Source organism: Carcharodon carcharias, chromosome 8 (assembly GCF_017639515.1).
Source record: "Carcharodon carcharias isolate sCarCar2 chromosome 8, sCarCar2.pri, whole genome shotgun sequence".
In the NCBI taxonomy this organism is placed as follows: Eukaryota; Metazoa; Chordata; class Chondrichthyes; order Lamniformes; family Lamnidae; genus Carcharodon; species Carcharodon carcharias.
In genome coordinates this window covers 6,617,781-6,639,613 of record NC_054474.1, presented here as the reverse complement: position 1 = coordinate 6,639,613, position 21,833 = coordinate 6,617,781, and positions in this window count along the sequence as shown.

Here is a 21,833-nt window from a genome sequence, read left to right as displayed (position 1 = left end):
ATGATCCTCAGAACATACATTATTTCCTTCCTGACTTCCTTCACAGCCTGGGATATAATCCATCTGGCACTGGTGATTTATCCACATTCAAGGATGCCAGCCCCCTCCAATACTTCCTCTCTCACTATGCCTATTGTGTCTAATATTTCACACTCCTCCTCTTTAACTAGAATGTCTGCATCATCCCTCTCCTTCGTGAAGGCAGAGACAAAGGACACATTGAGAACCCTGCCCACATATTCAGCATCATGTACATCTCTGATAGGCCCTACCTTTTCCTCGGTTATTCTCTTGTTCTTAATACACTGGTAAAACATCTTAGGATGTTCATTGATTTTATCTACCAACATTTTTGCAATTCCTCTCTTTGCTTTCCTAATTTCCACTTTTACCTCACCCCTGTACTTTCTATGCTCCTCTAGGCTTTCTACGGTATTAAGTCTTGTGTGACTGTCATTAGCTTTCTTTTTCTGCTTTATCTTGGCCTGTATGCTTCTGGATAACCGACGGGCTCTAGATTTGGCAATACCACTCTTTTTCTTTGTGTGGACATGTCTACCCTGTGCCCATAGAATCTCGCCTTTGAATGCCTCCCACTGATTTGACACAGCTTTCCCTTCTAATAACTGTATCCAGTCCACTCTCGCCAGTTCCCCTCTCAGCTTTGTAAAATTTCTCTTCCCCCAACTTTGAACTTTTACCCCTGTTCTATCTTTGTCCTTTTCCGTAATGATGCTAAATCTAACTATATTATGGTCAGTACCCCCAAAATGGTCTCTCACTGCTCCTTCACCCACTTGCCCAGCTTCATTTCCTAAAACTAAATCTAGAATTGTACTCCCTCTCATTAGGCTTGTTACGTGTGGGCTAAAAATGTTCTATTGAAATTCAAGAATTTTGTGCCCTTTGCTCTTCACGGCGCTTGTAGCCCAGTTGATATTAGGGTAATTGAAATACCCAACACTTACTGCCCTACTGTTTTTGCACTCAGAAATCTGTCTATATATTTGCTCTTCTAACTCCCTTCCACTATTTGGGGGTCTATAGTACACTCCTAGCAATGTGCCTGCCCCTTTTTTTATTTTGATCTCAACCCATATGGCCTCATTTGATACTTCATGTAGTATATCAAGCCTCCTCACAGCTGTAATTGATTCTTTCACCAATAATGCTACACCATCCCTACCCTGCCTGAAAACTCTACATCCAGGGATGCTGAGCTGCCATTTTTGCCCCTACTTAAGCCAAGTTTCCATTATAGCGATATTATGCTGCCTTGTGTCTATCTATGCCCTCAGTTCATCGGCTTTATTTACTATGCCCCTTTTAACACTGTCCGATTCCTTTGCTGGACACTTTTTAACCTCTGCTGCTTCTGTCTTTCAGAGTCACTCACTAATTATCCATCTCCCATTCTAAGCCCTGAATTTGCCCTCAGGTTCCCATCCTCCTGCCGATCTAGTTTAACCCTCCGCCTTCCACCTACCCCCCCCACCCTCCCCACTTTCGTCACCCCTCCCGTCTCCCCACCCCCAACAGCATTAGCAGGTCACACTGCGAGGATATTCATCCCAATCCTGTTCATGTGAAACCGTCCAGTTAATACAGGTCCCACCTTCCCCGAACAGGTCCCACAGCCTCAGAAACCTGATGCCCTCCCTCTTAGACCAGCTTTTCAGCCACGTGTTTATTTGCCCCTATTTCTATACTCGCTTGCACTTGGGACTGGGAGTAATCCTGAGATTATTGCTTTAGAGGTCCTGCATTTCAATCTCTTCCCTAGCTGCCTAAATACTGCTTTCAAGACCTCACCCCCTTTCCTCCCTAAGTCATTGGTGCTAACGTGGGCCATGATCTCTAGCTGATCACCCTCCCCCAGTAGAATATCCTGCAGCTCAGTGGAGATCTTTGACATCCTTGACCCTGGCTCCGAGGAGGCAACATACCATCCTGGAGACATATCTTCGGCCACAAATATGCCTGTCTGTCCCCCTAGCTAATGAATCCCCTATTATTATGGTTCTTCCCCTCTCCTTTCTCCTGTCCTGTACAGCGGAGCTGCCTGTGGTGCCACAAACTTGGCTCTGACTGCACTCCTCCGAGGAACCAATGCCCTTACTGCTACCAAAACAGAAAACCGATTGGTGAGTGGGGCCCCAGGGGTCTCCTTCACTATGTGCCTAATTTTCTTGGACTGCCTGGTGGTCACCCATTCCCTTTCTGCCCCCAGACACCTAAGCTGCAGTGTGACCACCTCTCTGAACATGCTATCCATGTAGCTCGCAGCCTCACAGATGCGCCACAGCGACGCCAGCCACTACTCAAGCCCCAAATCCCGGAGCTCAAAGTTCTGCAGCTGGTGATAATCCCTTCACATGTGGCCATCTAGAACACTGGTAGCATGCACAGCTTCCCACATATTACAAGACACGCATTCCACACAACTGAGCTGTCCTGTCCTGCCACAGTTTCAGCTTATTTCAGTTGCATTAACTTTATTTTACTCTGGTTTTACTTTTGCAACTATATTTTACCTGGCCTTGACTTAACTTTATTTCCCTATTGCTGGTGTTTCTTACTTAAACCTAAGTAGCCCCTTCTTTTAAAAATAATGTGTTTTTCTAATTCTCAGCTACTTGATGACACTTCCTAAACAGCGGTTTCTCACCAGTCAGTGAACTTTATGTTTCTCCTGTGATGTTAGGTGCTAGGTGCTGATGACTGCCTGACTTGGGGTCCTCCTCTCTCACTCTCCTCTAGATGCTGCTAACTGCCTAGCTGGGGGTCCTCCTTTTGCACTCTCCTCTAGGTGCTGCTGGGTCCCTGTCCAGGGTCCTCCTCTCACACTTTCCTCTCATCTCCTCTAGTCACTGCTGACTGCCTGGCTCACAGTCCACCTCTCACACTCTCCTCTAAGTGCTGCTGACTGCCTGTCCAGGGTCCTTCTCTCGCACTCTCCTCTAGGTGCTGGAGTGCCTAGCTTGGAGTCCTCCTCTCGCACTCTCCTCTAGATGCTGCTGATTGCCTGGATTAGAGTTCTGCTGTTGCAATCTCCTCTAGGTGCTGTTGACAGCCTGCCCCAGAGTCCTCCTTTCACACTATCCCCTTCATGCTGCTGACTGCCTGTCCAGGGTCCTCCTTTCACACTCTCCTCTAGGTAGTGTTGACTGCCTGGTTCTGGGTCCTCCTCTCCTCTCTGGAACCGTTCTTGGGAAACTGCTCTACACTCTGTCTAATGCCTCACATCTGCCCCAAAGTGTGCTGCCTAGAAGCTGACACAATGCTCCAGTTGAGGCCGAACCAGTGTTTTATCCAGATTTATCATAAATCCAGGTTGATACTCCAGTGCAATTATTAAGGGTGTGCTGAGCAATACAGAATGAGTTGTTAAACCCAGGCCCCACCTGCTCTTGCTTCCTTGCTGTTGGTGGGAGCTTGCTGTGTACAAATTGGCTGCCACATTTTTTAAAGTAAAACAGCGATAGCACTTTGAAAGTCATAGTCAGTGAAGTGTTTTGGGAAGTCATGAAAGATGCCATATAAAATGAACGTCTTTCTTTCGGCTACCAGACTGGTCCCCTACGTCAACATTCTGAAATAAAGGAAGTGACTTAATCAGGCTTCTCCATTTGTTTTCTGTGAGAATTCACAGAATCTTTACAATGCAAAAGGAGGCCATTTGGCACTGTCTCTCTGGAAGAGCATTCTATCTGGTCCCACTTCCCTGCCTTACCCCCATAACCTTGCACATTCTCTCTTTTCTGATAGCAAGCCAATTCCCTTTTGAATATCTCAATCAAACCTGCCTCCACAACCCTCTCAGGAACTTCAAACACCCTCTGGGTGAAAAAAAATTTCCTCACAACACTTTTACTCATTTTTCCAATTATTTTGAATCTGTGCCCTCTAGTTCTTGATGCTTCCTTGAGTTTCTCACTATTTACCCTGTCCATACCCCTCAGGATCTTGAACACTTCTATCAAGTCTCCTCTCAGTCTTCTTTTCTCCAAGGAAAACAGTCACAACCTCTCCAATTATCCTCATAGCTACAGTTGTTTATCCCTGGAATCATTCTTGTGAATCTCCTCTGTACTGTCTCCAATGCCTTCACATCCTTCCTCAAGTATTGGGCCCAGAACTGGATGCAGTACTCCAGATGAGGCCTAACTGGTGTCTTATACAAGTTCAATATGACCTCCTTACTCTTGTACTCAATACCCCTGTTAATAAAGCCTAAGATACTATCTGCTTTATTAACAGCTCTCTCAACATGCGTTTTTTTAAATGGCTTTCATGAAACCATGGAAATGCAGTGCTCTGAAATGTGTGCTTTCAAATCTTAGTGGATCATTAATTGCAGGAATAAAAGAACATTTTTCCATTTTTTATTCATGAATAAGAGAATATCCCTCCCCTGAATGCATTCCCCCCATCCTGCTCCGACCTCCCCTCACCCAGCCCCTTACCCCCACCATTCAAGTGTGGACAAACTCAAAGCATCCCCCACCCCCCCAACCCTCTTCTATTTTTGACAACTGATGCTCTGATCCTTTACTTCATAGATTTTCAAACGTCCAATGTCCTCAGGACCTTGCTTTTGAACCTGCTGTGCACAATTATGCAAAGGGAAGCCCCGCCCACCACCACCGCCCCACCCCCCCCCCACCCGCTCCCCCAAGTCCCCATGATGGCCTGAGGCTAAATGTGTTTGCTGCATAGATTTTTAAAAAAAGAAACACTTTCAAAAAAATTACTGAGAATCCTGAATAAGAATGCACTCGAAAAAGTAGGAAACATTTAATGGATCCATCAGGAGTGAGCTAATGAGTAATGAACCCTTCATGGAGAAGTGGAAAATGCAACACCTCATTAAAAACATCAAAGCAACCATCTCTATTATCCAGGGTGCTGATAAACCCTGGAGAGTGGATGCTTCGCAGAATGGCTGCCAACGTGTTTTGTTCTTGCGGACAATGTTCTTGTCAATCCTCCGTTCAAGTGGCCTTTTGTTTTCTGGCAGCACAATCTCAACCAAGTGTCTCAGCATCAAGTTAGGAGAAAAGAAACGCACAGCACACAGGGAGGTCATTCAGCCCATCGTGCCTGTGCCGGCTCTTTGAGAGAGCTGTCCAGTTAATCCCACACACTCTGCTCTTTCCTTGCAGTCCCGCATCTTTTTCTTTTCGAGCGTGTAGCTAATTTCCTTTTGAAAGCCACTTTTAAATCTGCTTCCTTTGCCCTTACGGGCAGCACATCCCAGATTGCAACATCTTGTTGCATAAAAAAAGGTTTCTCTTCATCTTCTGTTGTGGTTCTGTTCATGCTTTGAATTCCCCCAGAATTTCAAGGAGACTTGCCATGGTGTCTCTCCATCGTAGAGCCCTTTTTAAATGTGCAATCGTCGGGCAAAATTAATAATCCCTATGTGACTTATGCCGTGCTATAATTTCCTTTGATGTTTATGTTGCTCCACCGTTTCTCTCACCAATCAGGTTGAATAGCTAATTGTCATAGCTCCGCCCACAATTTAAATCAATGCTGATGTTTGCTGAATTAACACCAACGCTTTACATCGGCAATCGGACCGAATCCTTCACTCTGCTCAGTCAGCTTTAGGTGCATTCCGTGATTCACATTTATGCTTTGTGTATATCTATAAAGCCGGTTTAATATCAGCATAGCAGTATTGAATTCATTTGCTTAATGGCACAATTGCTGTGAAACAATTCAAAGTTCAAAGGAAGCCACTTTAACTTTTGAGTGTGAGTACAATGTGGGGAATATCAATTGAAATCAATACCAATGTAAATGGGGAGAACAAAAATGGAAAGTTTTGCATTTATGTAGCACCCCGAGAAGGTTTAATGCATCATCCAAAAGACAAAACTGCTGACATTGAAATATTCCTTTAATATTTCACTGGATTTTGTGTTAAGTCTCTAGGGACGGACTTGAACTCACAACCTACTGAATCAGCAACAAGGGCACAGCTTACAATACGGACAATGCATCGAGGGTGAGTGGATCAATAACATCCATCTTACACTGTCGCACACATGGTTAAAAATAACACCCAGTGTCCAATATGGACAATGGACAGGTCAAATTATTTAGGAAACGTGAAGCCTTTCAATATTGGCTCGTCTTTGGGCAATAAAATAAAATAACATTTTAATTCTCTACCCTTGGTGATGAAAAACATGCTTCATAAAGTCAATCTGAGCTTTGCTCCAAGAAAATAAAGCACCGATCAGCCTTGTACCCTGTTAACTCGCTCATCAATAGATTTTTCCTGGGTATGTTTCTAACCCTCAGGCCACTATTGTCCTGATCAATTTAAAAGTTACTTGGCAACTAATGAGAGAAACTTGTTTTCACACACTGGTGTCCTTTCACACCATCCTGATTACAAATAGATTTGGTGCCAAAGTAAAAATAAAATGAAAATAGCGAATCAACTGGGTTAAAAGTATAAAGACTTTTCTATCAATAACAAAATGCCACCTCAGTGCAGCTTCTATTTCATGTATGCACCTTCTAAGATGCACACATTCAAACTCATGCTTCTCAACACATTGCTTTGCCTGAGCACATGCATATGTTGTTCTTTCATCCACACCACATGGACTGCAGCGGCTCAAGAAGGCAGGTCACCGCTGCCTTCTCAAGGGCCAATTAGGGATGGGCAATTTTTACAAATCTAATTTATTCCCACATTTCTTCCGGATGCCACCTTGGTGCCAGGAATCACAGGAGGTGGTTGCTGCTAAATTCTCTGAAAGTTCATGGCCCCATGTCCCACGGCATCTCAATATTGGAAGGGAACCACTACTACAGCCTGGACGCAATCATAGAATCATTATAATATCCTACAGCGCAGAAGGTGGCCATTCGACTCATCATGCCTGTGTCAGCTCTTTGAAAGTTTTTTTTTTCGATTAGTCCCACTCCCCTGATCCTTAAACCTAGCAGTCTAAATCTTAAGCTTTTTTTTAAGCATTTGCCCAGTTAATTTTTGGAAGTTACAACTGAACCTGTTTTCACCAACAGTTTTAGAAAATGGCCGGGATTTTCCAGTCCCTCCCCCCCCGGGTGGCGGGAATTGATACACGTGGGATCGGGAAATTCGGAGAGCAGTCAAAAGCCAACGGACTTTGGGCGGTGGTACCAGAAAATCCTGCCCAATGTCTCCCAGATTGCAACAGCTCGCCAAGTAAAATTATCCCTCGCCTCCTCCCCTGGCCTTTATGCCAATTATTTTACATCGGTGCGTTCTGGTACACATCTAAGTGACATTTCTTTCTCGTTGATTTATTTGTTTGATCGTGGTTTTATTTATGGCCAGGTAGAATCTGCTTGTTGTGGGTCATCTTTGCTTTTTCTGACCCTCCTGAGCCTTTACATTTTGCGAAGGGGGTGAAGCTTTGTGGGTGTTTCGGAATGCACTGACCCCTGAACTGGCTTCAATAAGCTATTTCCCAGCCCGTGCTCTGTCGTGCAGGGAGTGGGGAGTGGTATCCCTCTGGGATACTGCCGGAAGCAGTGTTGTTTGCCATGTATGTATATGATTCGGACTCAGCAATTGGAGCCATGTTGTTGAGTTCGCAGATGATACAAAACAGTGATGGGATGAGGCTGGTTGGTTAGCTAATAATGTGGAGGACTGCATCAAAATACAAGGTATAAACAGATTTTCAGAGTGACCGGATAAATGAACCCGGGGTCAAAATAAAGGAGTATAGCCCATTTCGGACATAGATAAAGAAAACCTTTCCTCTCGGAGCGTTGAGAGACTTTGGAATCATCTTCCTCAAAATGCAGTTGAGGCCGAGTCCTTGAATATAGTTAAGGCAGAGGTAGGTAGATTCTTCATAAGCAAGGAGGTGAAAGGTTATCAGGGGTCGGCAGGAATATGAGGTTAAAATCAGATCAGGCCTCATTGAACGCCTGAGCATTTAAATTCAATTAATAAAGCTAGTCTAAGTAATGGTGACCATAAAACGATTGCTGATTGGTGGTTAAAGAAAAAAAAATCTGGTTTACTAATGTCCTTTAGGGAAGGAAATTTGCCATTCTTACATGGTCTGGCCTACATGTGAGTCCAGACCCAATATGCTTCCTCTAATGCATATGCTTCATATCTTTGTATGTCTACCCTCCTGCCAGTGGAAACAGTTTCTCCCTATTTACTTAATTAAAACCCTCCATAATTTTGAACTCCTCTGTTAAACCTCCACTTAACTTTCTGGCAAGAGCTCCAAGCTCAGGGGTGGCAAAATCAGGCTGATGGAACAAACTCCCAAATGGCTTGGCCTTTACCATCATCGACCTCGCTATCATTCCAATAATCCACCAGGAATAAATCTCCTGCCGGCTGTTCCTCTTCTTCTCCCTCACCTTCATCAATCTGCACCTATGTCAGAGCAAGGGGGCATAATTTTAAAATCAGAGCTATGCAGTCCAAGGGTTTGCTTCTTCTGGGTGTCACTAGCAAGGCCAGCTCTGTACGCTGCCCATGTACAGAGCGGCTTGCCAGGCCATTTCAGAGGGCAGCTAACAGTCAACCTCATCAGGCCTGGAGTCACATGTAGGCCAGACCATGTAAGAATGGCCGATTTCCTTCTCTAAAGAACATTAGTAAACAGATTTTTTTTTTCTTAACCATAGTCCGTGACAGTTTTATGGCCACCATTACTTGGATTAGCTTTATTAATTGAATTTAAACCCTACCAGCTGCTGTGGTGGGTCTTGAACCCATATCCCCAGAATCTCAGACTGGAATACTAGTCCAGTGACATTAGCGGCACCAGTGAGGACAGGGAGTAAAGGGTAGTAGAAATCTAGACTTCTCTCATTGAACAAAGTGTTTGAGGCTGGTGATCAATTAAAAACTTCAGAACTGAGATTGATAAATTTTGGCTTGGTCCGGGTATTCCTGTTTCTTGGCTGCTGGGGGTATATTTTCAGGAAGCGGCGCTAGCACCTTGGATCAACTGAGCTTTATCCCTTAGGGGTTAAGGTTGTGGATGTGTGGTACTTCACAGGGATGCCAAGGCAACAGCGTAGGTTCTCGTTCATGAGCCAGCTCCAGCAACATTCTGCTGACTGCTGCATTTACCTACGACAGGAGCTGAGTGCCCCCACCCCCCCCCACCGACTCACTCCAGACTTGTACTATTTCTGGGTACTTCCTTGGCACCTACACTTAGGATCCTGTTCCTTCCGCCTTCAGTCTTATCCCGGACGCTGGGCTGCACTTACAGACAAAGCCACTGGGGGAGTCATTCGCTGATATTTCAATGTACTTGTTTATAGTGACAAAACTCTGAATTATAAAAAAAATGTTGTTGTTTCAAATACTCAAAATTCAACTTAGCTGCCGATTCACTGCTGACCATCTGTCAAGCAAATGTGGAGCATCCTCCCTTCACACATTCCAAAAAATAACACAACATTTATATTAATATCGCACCTTATCATCCACTTATAAAAGCATTTGAAGAGAACAAATGGTAAAATTACAACACTTGCTTAGGATTGCAAAGAATATGCAGGAATGGGAAAGAAAAAAAAGCCACTCGGCCCATCCAGTCCATACGAGCATTTATGCTCTCGTCAAGTCACGTTCTGTCTTTCCTTACCTAAACTATCAGCATATCCTCAATTCCCTTCTCCCTCTCATGTTTAGCTCATCGCCACCATCACCCCCACCACCACCACCCATGGCCACCCCATCGCCTCCATCCGCATGCACAATATTCACCAATTCCCTCAGCAACACCTTGTGGTCGTGAGTTTCACGTTCTCCACCCTCTCTGGATGAAGGCTTCTGAATCCTCTACTGGATTTCTTGGTAACTCATATATTGATGGCCTCTACTTTTGCTCTTCCCCACAGGTATAAGCAGCCTCTCTGTATCTACTCAATCAAAGCCTTTCAGAATTTTAAAGACCTCCATTAGGTCAGCCCTCAGCATTCTCTTTTCAAGAGAAAAGAGACCAGCCAGTTCATCCTTCCCTGCTGGTATACCCCACATTTCTGGTCTCATGCTTGAACTGTAAATAATTTCTGGACCTCGCCAGTCCCTCTACAAGGTTTTTTTTAAATAAAATGACCAGTAGAATTGTGCGCAGTACGGCAGTGTGGTCTAACCAAGGTTCGATGCAAGTTTAGCATAACTTTTCGCTCCTCCCCCTCTGGAAAGAAACCCTCATGCTTGTTTTGCTTTTCATGAGCTTGGCAACCTTAGTCATTACTTTTAGTAATTTGTGCATTTTTATTCCTGGGCCTTTTTTATTTTATTTTCTAAGTAACATAGCAACCTCTTTATTTTTCTTACCTCAGACTTGGCGATTTGAAATTCATTTGCCAACCATATCCCCATCCTGCAAGATTATTTTTAATATCCTTTTGCGCTTCTTAAAAAATTCGTTAATGGGACATTGACATCGCTGCCTGGACCAGCATTTATTGCCCATCCCTAGTTGCCCTCCTTCAGAGGGCATTTAATAGTCAACATCGCGGTGGGTCTGGAGTCACATGAAGGCCAGACCAGGTAAGGATGGCAGATTTCCTTCCCTAAAGGGCGTTAGTGAAGAAGATGGGTTTTTATGACCATCAGCAATGGTTTTGTGGTTATTATCAGACTTTTAATTCCAGATTTGTGTCAAATCCCATGGTGGATGTGATCCCAGGTCCCCAGAGCATTACCCTGGGTCTCTGGAATACTAAGGTAAAAGCAAAACACTGCAGATGCTAGAAACTTGAAATAACAGCAGAAAATAAGGGAAAAGCTCAGCAGGTCTGACAGCATCTGTGGAAAGGGAAACAGAATTAATTTTTCGAGTCTATATGACTCTTCTTCAGAGTTAAGGAGAAGTAGAAATGAGATTAAATTTATAATGTTTAAGTGGGGGGAGGGGGGAGGTTGGAGCTGGTGAAGCAGGATAGAAGGCCCGCGATAGGTGATGGCTAAGGAGAGATTGTCAAAGATGATATGGACATAAGACAAAGGGAATGTTAATGGTAATGGTGAAGACTAAAGAAGGAGCTGATAGTGGCAGAAAGGCAAAAGTGGCATAAAACGTTTCTACTTCTCTTTAACTCTGAAGAAGAGTTATACGGACTCGAAATGTTCACTCCGTTTCTCTCTCCGCAGATGCTGTCAGCTCCACTGAGTTTTTCCAGCATTTTCTGTTTTTATCTCTGGAATATTAGTCCAGTGAAAATACTGCTATTCCACCGCATTCCCCTGTACCAGCCATATGCAAATTTCTACAAAAAAGCATGGGAGGGATGACAAATTGGCAACATCTTTTGTTGGTGATCTTTACAACCACAGCAACTTGCATTTATTCAGTGCCTTTGATGCTGTCAACAAAGTCACTTCACAAGGGAATTACCAGTCAAGATTTGACACCAAGCTGCGTAAGTATGTAGTAACAGTGGAGCAAAGGCAATAGGCTTTAAGGAACATCCTAAAGGAGGAGAGTGAGATAGAGAGAGACTGAGAAGTTTAGGGATGGGATTCCAGAGCTCAGGGCTGAGGCAGCTGAAGGTCACTCACGGTGGAGTGAACAAAATAGGAACGTGCAAAAGGCCAGATATTGGAGAAGCTCAAAGTCTAGGACAGACCAGGGCGAACAGCAGCATCCTCTAACACCATCCAGCCAATCATTTAATTAACTGCTCATCTGAAAGAACAGGGGGCTTGCATTTATACAACACATTTCACAAAGTGCTTTACAGCCAATGAATTACTTTTGGATGGTAGCCACTGTTGAAATATAAGAAATGCAGCGGACAACCTGCACACAGTAACTCGCAAGATGGCAATAAATTACCAGATTCTTTTTGTGATGATGGTTGAACAATAATTCTTGGACCAGGACAAAAGGAAAAAGCTTCCTGCTCTTCTTCAAAATAGTGTCATGGGATCTTCACCTAAGAGGACAGATGACCCTTAGTTTAATGTCTCAGCTAAAAGACAGCTCTTCTGGTGAGGCAGCATTCCCTCAGTATTGCAGTGGGAAAGTTGGCCTGGAAATTGTAATTAAGTCCCCGGTGAAGGACTTTATCCCTCAACCTTTAAATCCAGGGGGAAACTGATACTAACTGAGCCATGGTTGACAATGCAGCTATTTTTCTATATAAGGACTTCAGGGGATAAGACAGAAAAGAGACTTCATAGATATATTGGGCTGAATTTTACTGGCCCCCTGCTTTGCAGAAGATGGAATTGCCCGAGTGACTATTCTTCCGTCCTCCTTCCTGCTCCCAACCTGTCCACAATTTATGAGGAGCAGGTGAGGCCTAGAGTGGCCCACCAGCCCATGCCCCAATTTGCTTCCCGGCCTGGCCTCAATTTTGAGGCCAAAGGGAGATGTTCATTGACAGGAGGTAGAAGCCTGGCCGGCTATCCTGCTCAAACCTCGAGTTGGTGAGCGAGGGGTACCAGCGGGGGGGGTGGGTGGGGTGGGGGGGGGTGGGGGTGGGGTAGCATGCCTCCATGGCCTTCTTTAGTGATCAGGCACCAACACCCACCACCTCCCCCCAATCCTGTCAAGGTCTGGGCCCCCAAATGCTCCCTCCCTGACTGCCCTTCAAAACACAATCCCCCACTCCATTCGCCTCCACTCTCCTCTGCCTCCCCTTCCCTTCCTCACCATGATACCTCAGACTTCTCTGCACCCAGGCGTTCCGGCACTTAGACTCTTGGGACTGCTTGTAGCTCGAGGTACGCAACTACGTCTACTCTGAGAGAGTGGATTTCAGCCTGAATGGAAGTCTCCCCTCCGGTCAATTGATGCCGACGCTAACAGCGTTGCATTTCCCCAGCAACTTCTCAGTGGGTGGGATGGGACAGCCTGCCATTGGAAAACTGCTGCCAATTCAGTGAGACCAGGAGAAGCTGGGGTTGGTCTCCTCATCGTCATGAAAAGTGAGAGGAGATTTAGTAGAGGTGTTCAAAATTAGGATGGGTTTTGCTGGAGGGGACAGGGAGAAACCGTTTCCACTGGTGACAGGGTCGGTAACCATAGGACGTAGATTCATGGTAATTAGCAGAAAAGCAGATCAGGGTTTTTTTCACACAGGAAGTTATTGCGATCCTGAATGCCTGAAAGGGTGGTGGAAGCAGATAGTAGCTTTCAAAAGGGAAATTGGATAAATATTTGAAAAGGTAAAAAATTGCAGGATTTGGGAAAGAGCCTGATGTTAGTAATTTTAAACATCCATTCGGCACCTATAAAACAGGTGAAATGAGGTCCAAGGTCAGCCCAAATGTGTCCAATGAATAAGACTGACCTGGGGAGGGCTGGGGAGGGGTGATGTGAAGGGATTTATTAAAAGATCAAAGCAGGTGGAAAAATATAATCGCTAATGAACAATATGTTTGATCATTTTCACCTAATAAAGAGCCCCTTTAACTGTATTAGTACTGGAAAAAATAATGATTGATAATCTTCAAACATTAAGATATGACTTGTGAAGTTATATTACTGTATCCTGGGAGAGGGTGGGGTCAGGGGGCGGAGAGCTGATTAAAATGCGGAAGCAATTTTCTTTAAATGCTCCAGCCACAATCAATTTGAAACTTGCCTATCATGGTAACCTTGCTATGAAGATTGATGAAGGGGAGGATTCAGGTCAATCTTGAAGCTGAGTGCTGAACATTGCAAAAATTTGTTGATTTGTTTCTGAGATAGATTTGATCACGAAAAGAACAATTTCTGCAGCTTACCATCTCTGATAAATTCTTATTCTGGTTTTACGTGATTGGCCTTGCATAATTATGTGGAAAACACGTGGGTAGACAACGCTTTTTATCAATCCCAACTATGATAAAGCTCTCCAGATTGATCACCGTCTGTAATCCAATGTCAGTTTAATAGAGAACAGGAAATGCAAAAGAGGAGAGAACGCCATTTGAAAAGCACATTCTAGGGCAAAACATTGAATGTCTGGGATTTGCCAGTGTTAAGGAAAAACTGGTAACATATGTTGCTTTGCAATGATTATCACAAACATTATACTGGCTGCATGTACAAATATTGTCTGTTTCTGAATTCCTTTCAACCTCATGGAGGCAACTTTCAAATGTTTACTCAGGTTCAGCCACCAGTTACTGTCAAATACCACATTGAGTTGTTTTTGCAGGTTTTGGTTCTGTTAAAGCAATGAATGTGGATGTTGCAGTGGATATTGGGGTGAAGTATTCAGGCATTGGGCCAACTGTTGCACTAATGACAATGAGATGGACAAGGTTATCAGGCTTCAGCTGTGGTAAGGCTCTTGCCTCTGAATCAGGCAAAGATGTGGCATTGGATCCCACTCCTGAGACTTGAGCACAAAACCAGGTCCCAACATTCTAGTGAAGTCTGGAGGCAACAAAGACATGGACGAGGGCCTTGGTGACAGATGGTTGAGGTAAGGGCTGAGCAGGGATGAAGGTAAGTGTAATGCTGATTCATGAAGCTGGGTTGAAAGATCGGACTGAGACATGCTCTGAGCTTGTGAAGTCTGGTTCAACTTGAAATACTGGCCAGGGAATGGGGTGATGCTTGTGCCAGTTATTAAGAAATTATAATGGAGTGGCAATAGTGTTAACAAAGAGAAGTATTGATATTTATTGGTTCGGTAAGGAACCTTTCTCCTATTTGCTCCATTACAGAGCTCATGATCTTGGAGAGGATGCCGAAAGGATTTACCAGGATGTGTCCAAGGATGAGGGGCTTCAGTTGTGTTGAGAGGCTGGAGAAGCTGGGGGTTTTCTCTTTAGAGCAGAGAAGGGTAAGAAGAGATTCAACAAGCAGTGTTCAAAATCAGGATGAGTTTTGATACAGTAAATAAAGAGAAGCTCTTTGTAGTGTTGGTAAAAAGCAGATATCGGTTTAAGGTGACTGGCAAAAGAACTGAAGACAACATATGGAAGAACCTTTTACACAGAGAGTTGTTGTGGCCTGGGATATACTGACTGGGGTAGGGGGAGGTAGGTAATGTCACTGAGCTAACAACCCAGAGGCCCAGGCTAATGCTCTGCAAAGTATTTATTCAACTTCTCTGCCATTTGCTTGTTCCCCATTATTATTTCCAAAGCCTCATTACCTAAGGTTCAACCACAGAGGTGGGGCCACCAGTGTCAAGCTGATGAGGTTGTGAGGTTCAGGATCCCAGGCATCCTGCATCTTATTCCAGCCCTTAGCATTCCTGTTCCTGATGCACCAATCAGAAGCTCCACGTTGTCAGCCTTGTTGTCTTTTTCTTCTCAGTGTTCATTTCTCAGTCCTCTTGGATGTCGTCTGGAACTCTGGTTTAGCCTCGCGTGATGCTCAGCTATCCATTCATTAACTTGGCCAACTCTGTACAAATGTGTGGTAAGCCCAAGGAGATCTTTGAGGTCCTGGCAAGGGTGTTTGTGGACAGCAGTAGCCTCTCGCAGCTCCAGCAGAGGTTCTAGGAGTGCAAGAAAACCAAGCGAGAGCATTTGGTCTCTGCATCCCTGGAGCTGGTGAAGTTGTTTGACGGCATCCTACTCAATCCCTCCCGCAAACCAACCAGGGACACGCAGCTGAAAAATCACCCAGCTGAAGCTGTGATAGGTGGAAACATCCAGATGCAGTTAAAGAGACTTAACAGTGACAAACTCCGACTGTCCTTTGGCCTGTGTAGGGGAGGGAGTTCCAGGATTTTGACACAGTGACAGTGAAGGAAGAACGACATAGTTCCAAATCAGGCTGGTGAGTGGAGGGGAGCTGGCAGCTGGTGGTATTACCATCATCTGCTGCACTCGTCCCTCTGGGTGGTAGAGATCATGGGTTTGGAAGGTGCTGCCTGAGGACCCTTGGTGAATTCCTGCAGTGCATCTTGTAGATGGTACACACACTGCTGCTATTGTGCTTCGGTGATGGAGGGAGCGAATGTTTGTGGATGTGGTGCCAATCAAGCTGGGCTGCTTTGTCCTGGATGGAAGTGGAGGGCATTCCATCATATTCTTGACTTGTGCCTTGTAGATGGTGGACAGCATCTGGGGAATCAAGAGGTGAGTTACTCACCACAGAGTTCCCAGACTCTGACCTGCTTTTGTAGTCAGAGTGTTTACATGGTTGGTCCAGTTTTGTTTCTGGTCAATGGTAACTCCCAGGATGTTGATAGTTGGGGGATTCAATGATGGTAATGCCATTGAATGTCAAGGGAAGATTATCTGGCTAATTAGAGATCAGGAGTTCAGCTCTCGATAGGCCCCTGGCAGATCTGGAGCTCCGGCTGTGAATGCCTGTCGTAAATAGTTCTTTTCTCTGAGATAAACTCTCCCATTAATGTTTATAAAGGTTTGATGACTGGGGAAATAAAGTATTCCTGTTTTATAATCTTCCTGCAGCTTGTGTGCTTGAACTTCATTTTACAGTAGCAAAATTAGAACAAAAGTACATTAAAACTGGATTCAGAAGTTGGTCATTGGGCTCCTGAGCTTGCTCCATCGTTCGTTTGGACCTTGACCAATCTTCTACCTCAACTCTACTTTCCCATCCAATCTCCATATTCCATTTCAGAGCAACGTAGAAACACACACATATATATATATACATATATATGCATATATATTTATATGTATATATATATATATATATAGAATCATTCTCCTCCCAGTGAGGCAAAATAGATATCCTTAAGCTAAAATGTGCCCAGCATTAACAATTACTCAGTTCACTCTTAGAATAAACGTTGAAAAAGAAAACTAGTCCTATCAAACATGTAGCAAATTAATTTGTTCTAATCAACAAACCCAGGCTGACAGCCCAGTAACTTTCCCTCCAGCAATGCATTCTATAACTCACGTTGCACCTCTGTGCAATTAATTTGCACACCTCAGGCTTCTGCACAGTGCACAGAACATCAATAAGCAACTCTCACCACAATATCAATGCAAACAGAAAGGAGACCCAGTTTAAATCTGCTGAGGTTGATGATCTAAAATGGACTGGCGAGTTGTCTCCCCAGCGACGGGGAAAGCTCATTAGGGGAATGAGGCACGTGGGGCAGGTCACTGGTAGGTCCTTTCCTTTAGAGGTGCCCACATTGTGAAGAAAGCAGTAAGTTTCCATGGGGACCCGCCAGGATTTCCAAACACTATGCAGTGGCATCAAGCCATCTGTGTGATCGGCAGCCCGTCCATCATCTGAAACATCCACTCCCCTCATCACAGTGGCACCAACTCAGTAAGGCTGCTTTGGCAGCACCTTCCAAACCCATCACCTCCACCACCTAGGAAAACAAGGGCAGCGAATGCATGGGGACATCATCTTCTTCTCTTCTCAGGCAGTTTGAGGGAGACTTGCTTCCACTCCTGTCCGATGGGTTCAAAGATGGCTGATGAGTACAATATGCAGTCTACAGGCTCTGCCACGTGCAGGGAAGATGGCAGTTGAATGGTTGGGTAGATGAGTTGATTGGAAGTTTACACGCTCCCTCTGATGCATCAACTTCACTTCTGCACATTCCGGACAAAGTCTCGAAATGCATTCGCTACTTTCCCAAATCAATCTACTCCACTTTGGTCAGTCACAAGCCAGGGTCTCCTGGTGAGTCTGTGGGGATGTTTGACCTCTTCAGGGATGCTTTGATGATATCCCTACAGAACCTCTAGTCTACCCCTGAGAGTCTTCTGCCACACCCGAGTTCTGAGCAGTCACTTTGGAAGCCCGATGTCAGGCATATGTGTGACATGTTCCACCCAGCAGAGCTGTACATGGCCTTCTTCAAACTCACAAAAGCTTTTGACTCTGTCAAATGTGAAGGCTTATGGAATATCCTCCTCAAATTTGGTTGCCCCCAGAAATTTGGCACCATCCTCCACCGACTCCACAATGATGTGAAATTTGTGACCTTCACCAAGAGAATAACCACAGACCCTACCTCAGTAAAAGCTGGGCACAAGCTAGGCTGTGTCATCTCACCAACTCACTTCTCCATCTTCCTTATAGCAATACTGAACCTCACCTCCTGCAAAATTACCCCACAGGTGTGGAGAAGAGATGGGAAGTTGTTCAACCTCCAGCGCTTTTAATTTGAAACTAAACTCACCCCAGCCTGGATCATTGAGCCTCGGTATGTAGATGGAGCTTGTATGTGCTGTTATGATCAGGTGAGAGGGGGTGAAATTACTCCTTTATTCTCCCACACCTCGTTTGACCAGAACAGAGAATTTAGAGAGGATGTGATTTGCCAATTCTGTAAGTGCCCAACTGTTTGTGCCCAGGTTGTAGAGACTTACTCAGACAGGCCCTCTCTTAGCTTAAACAAAGAACGGGGTAAGTTTATTGAAAGTATTCCCGAGCTATTGAAAAACATGACATCATTCATATGGTCACACAAATTCATCTGGGCCCATGCACACACAGGTACAGGTGGCAGAGAAGGAGGATAGGCTTTTAAGGTTTATACTGTCCATGAAAAAACATGGTTGGCTGTTCCTTGCTTGGTCTCGATGCTGAGATTTAACTTTGCAGCCAGTTAGCATAGTTACTCTCCTAGCTGCAGTCACACAGAGCAGATTTCAATGTTTTAAAAGATCTCCATTCACAGCCCTTTTCGGTCACTTTATGAACCGAGTGCAGTACTTTCAGACAGAGAGAAAGTACAAGGGCCCAATAGCCTATTTTGTTCTTCTCACTTCTTGCTCTCTCCTGCTTAGCAGGGGTTTCCTTAGCTTGCTGGCTGTATATCCCACAGGGGCTGATCTGCTGCAGTATTGTGGACTCGAGGCTCTGTGTATAAATGATGAAAGAAATGTAAAATGTATGTGGGGAATCTGTCTTCCCTATTGCAGGGGAATCCAGAATGAGACAGCATTATCTTCAAATTCATGTCAAGCCAGTTAAATGCAAAATCTAGAAAATTTTCTTCACAAAATGCTGTGAGAATGTAGATCACCTCCAAAGCCTATAGAATCAAACCTCAATTAAGGTGTTAAAGAGAAGACAGATACTTTGGTAAGTAATGAGGATTGAATACATGATTTTGAGTAGCAAGGATAAACTGGTGCTTGCTGAGATTTCAGCTCAATAATTGCAGCTTTTCTGTTTATTAATTTTAACGTGGGCACAAATCCGTAGCTTACTGTCATCAATTTTACCGTCATTATAACATCACCCGCCTCTTCCCAAATATTCCACTGAAATTTTCATCTGTGCCTTTGTCACCTCCAGGCTCGACTATTACTGTCTGCTGCCCAGCTCTCATCCACCACCCTCGATAAACCTTTGACTATGCAGGTCTGGTGTCTCTAATTTTATTCCTAACCAAGTACTGTTCACTCCATTACCTTTGTCCTTGTTGACCTACTTTGACCTCTGGTTCTCCGAATGCAACAGAATTTAACTTTTCACCTTTAGGTTTAAGTCCTTCCACAGACTCGCCGCACCTCCCCCACTCCTTCACCCCCACTCCACCCCTCCCCCACCCCTTCACCCCCACCCCTTCACCCCCACCCCACCCCTTCACCCCCACCCCTTCACCCCCACCCCACTCCCAAACTCTGTAGCTTCTTCCAGTCCTCCAGCCCCACCACAAAACTCTGTTTCTCTGACATCCACCTTTGTGGCGAGATCAAAATCTTGGGATTCCCGCTTCAAAAGCTCTGTAGGAGTAACCTCGCCACATGAACTGCCGTGGTTCAAGAAAATAACTCACACCCATTCTCGCAAACCAACTAAGAGGGACAATAAATGCTGGACTTGTCAGTGACATTCACATTTGTGAATGAATAAAAGTATTTTATATTTTATATACACACATATGTCAAGAAAGTAGGATAGAACCCAATAAGTGTTGGTTACAGTAATTAGTTAAGGAATTATTTGACTTTGCTTGAAAGTGTTTGTTCTTTGTTAGCACACTGTTAACCTAAACCAGGTTGACAACGAAGGTTCCAGCTTCAGTTCCCAGTCTGCACTGAATCAGGTGACCTCTGCCAATTAAAATGAGTTACCTTCGTCCTCAAGATCCCTAGATCGGACAGAGGAAATAATATTCATCCAGAATCTGGCCATTGTCTAAACTAGCATGGTGATTGGCTAATTTGGTAAGGTGTGTAGGACAGATAAAGTTCAAGAAGGTTCCGAAGAAGGGTCATATTAGACTTGAAACATTAACTGTGTTTTTTTTTTTGCCAGACCTGCTGAGCTTTTCCAGTGCTTTCTCTTTTTATTTCAGGTTTCTAGCATCCACAGTATTTTGTTTATGTTTTAGATGGCAGTCAGGTTCTGAAGAATTCTCAGGGTTCTGGAATGTGATTTGGAGTCTGAAAGATGGAATAAATTCCCAGGTTTTGGAAGGCATCATGTGCCTGTAGAACATTTGTCTGAACATAACACCGTGGAAAACAAGAATCAAATGACAAGAATCAGCAGGTCCTTTCCAAATTAAGTTTAAGGTTGGACCCACAAATTTATCCCAACAGCTGTCACTGTATGAGTCCATCACATTAACATGAGGCTGTTTAAAGGTCAATATATGCTTAGCAGTCTTGAAATGAATTAAATGTTGATCTAGAATTTGACATTATCCTTTAAATTTCAGCCTTTTTAAATTTCAAGGGCTGAATATTCCCCCCCCCCCCCCCCCGTTGGGGGCGAAGTTGAATGACGGGCGTGCACAGGCGCACTTTGGATTGGTGCCCCTGGTTGGGGCGCGGCGCCATTTTATGTGCATGGGCCAAATAAGGCCCGCCCAGTGTGATTTCCGCTCAGAAGCACAATGCACTTCCTGTATGGGTGGGGGGGGGGAAGGGGGAGTCCCAAAATTGAGAGTGCGCTCTTTCGTGTATGTGCACGAGAGAGCGCACTCATCTCCCTGAGGCTAAGTGCAGCCTCAGGGAGATCGGCTCTAAATGTTAAAAAGCTAAAAATAGAAAAATAAAATGTCACATGAGTTGGGACATGTCAATAATTTTTACAAAACCTTTATTAAATTTTTTAAAACCCTACATGAAATCTCATCCCGCCGGTGGATGAGGTTTCATGCTTTTTCTAGTTCCCGCCGGGGTTCCTGGCCTGCCTGACAACCTTAAGGCCTCAGTTGGCCATTGATATGTCGGCGGGTGCACAGCTGATTTCGCTGCACTCCTGCCTTCCTGAAAATTTAAATGGGGGCGTTGACGTTGGGAGATGCCCCTGACATCACTGCGTGTCATTTTACGCATCGGCAAGCGGGCCCCTCCCCCACTTGCCAACGTGTAAAATCCTGCCTCAAGGGTCATCTCTAGCCTGTAAAAGTTGGCTGTCACCAGCTCTCATCGCAATCATTTGTCCCACACACCTCACGCGCAGTTGACATTCCGATTAGACATTACAAATAGGAACCAAATTAGAAAGCATGTCAATATAAAAAAATAAAGTTAGTAAAGTATGGATCTTCTGCTACTGGATACCAACAGTTCATCTAGTAAACGCTATAAGTATATTCCATTTATAAAACAACTTTGAGGAAGAATATCAATTCTGAATCAATATACATACACTTGACTATTCACAGTCAAGTATTGGACTTCTGGAAACTGGACATGGAAATCGAAAGAAAATATTACAGGGAACATGTCACTGTGTCTATTTGTGACAAAATGCAAAAGATTGAATATGTATGGATAACTACACTGAAAATCTTCCTTGTTGCTGCAGTGATTCAATATCTAACGATGGATGCCTTTTTAAAATTGTATTTATTCATTCACAAGTGTGGGGATTACTGGCTAAGCTAGCGTTTATTACCAACCCTTCATTGCCCTTGAGAAGGTGGTGGTGAACTGCCTCCTTGAACTGCTACGGCCTATGTGAGAA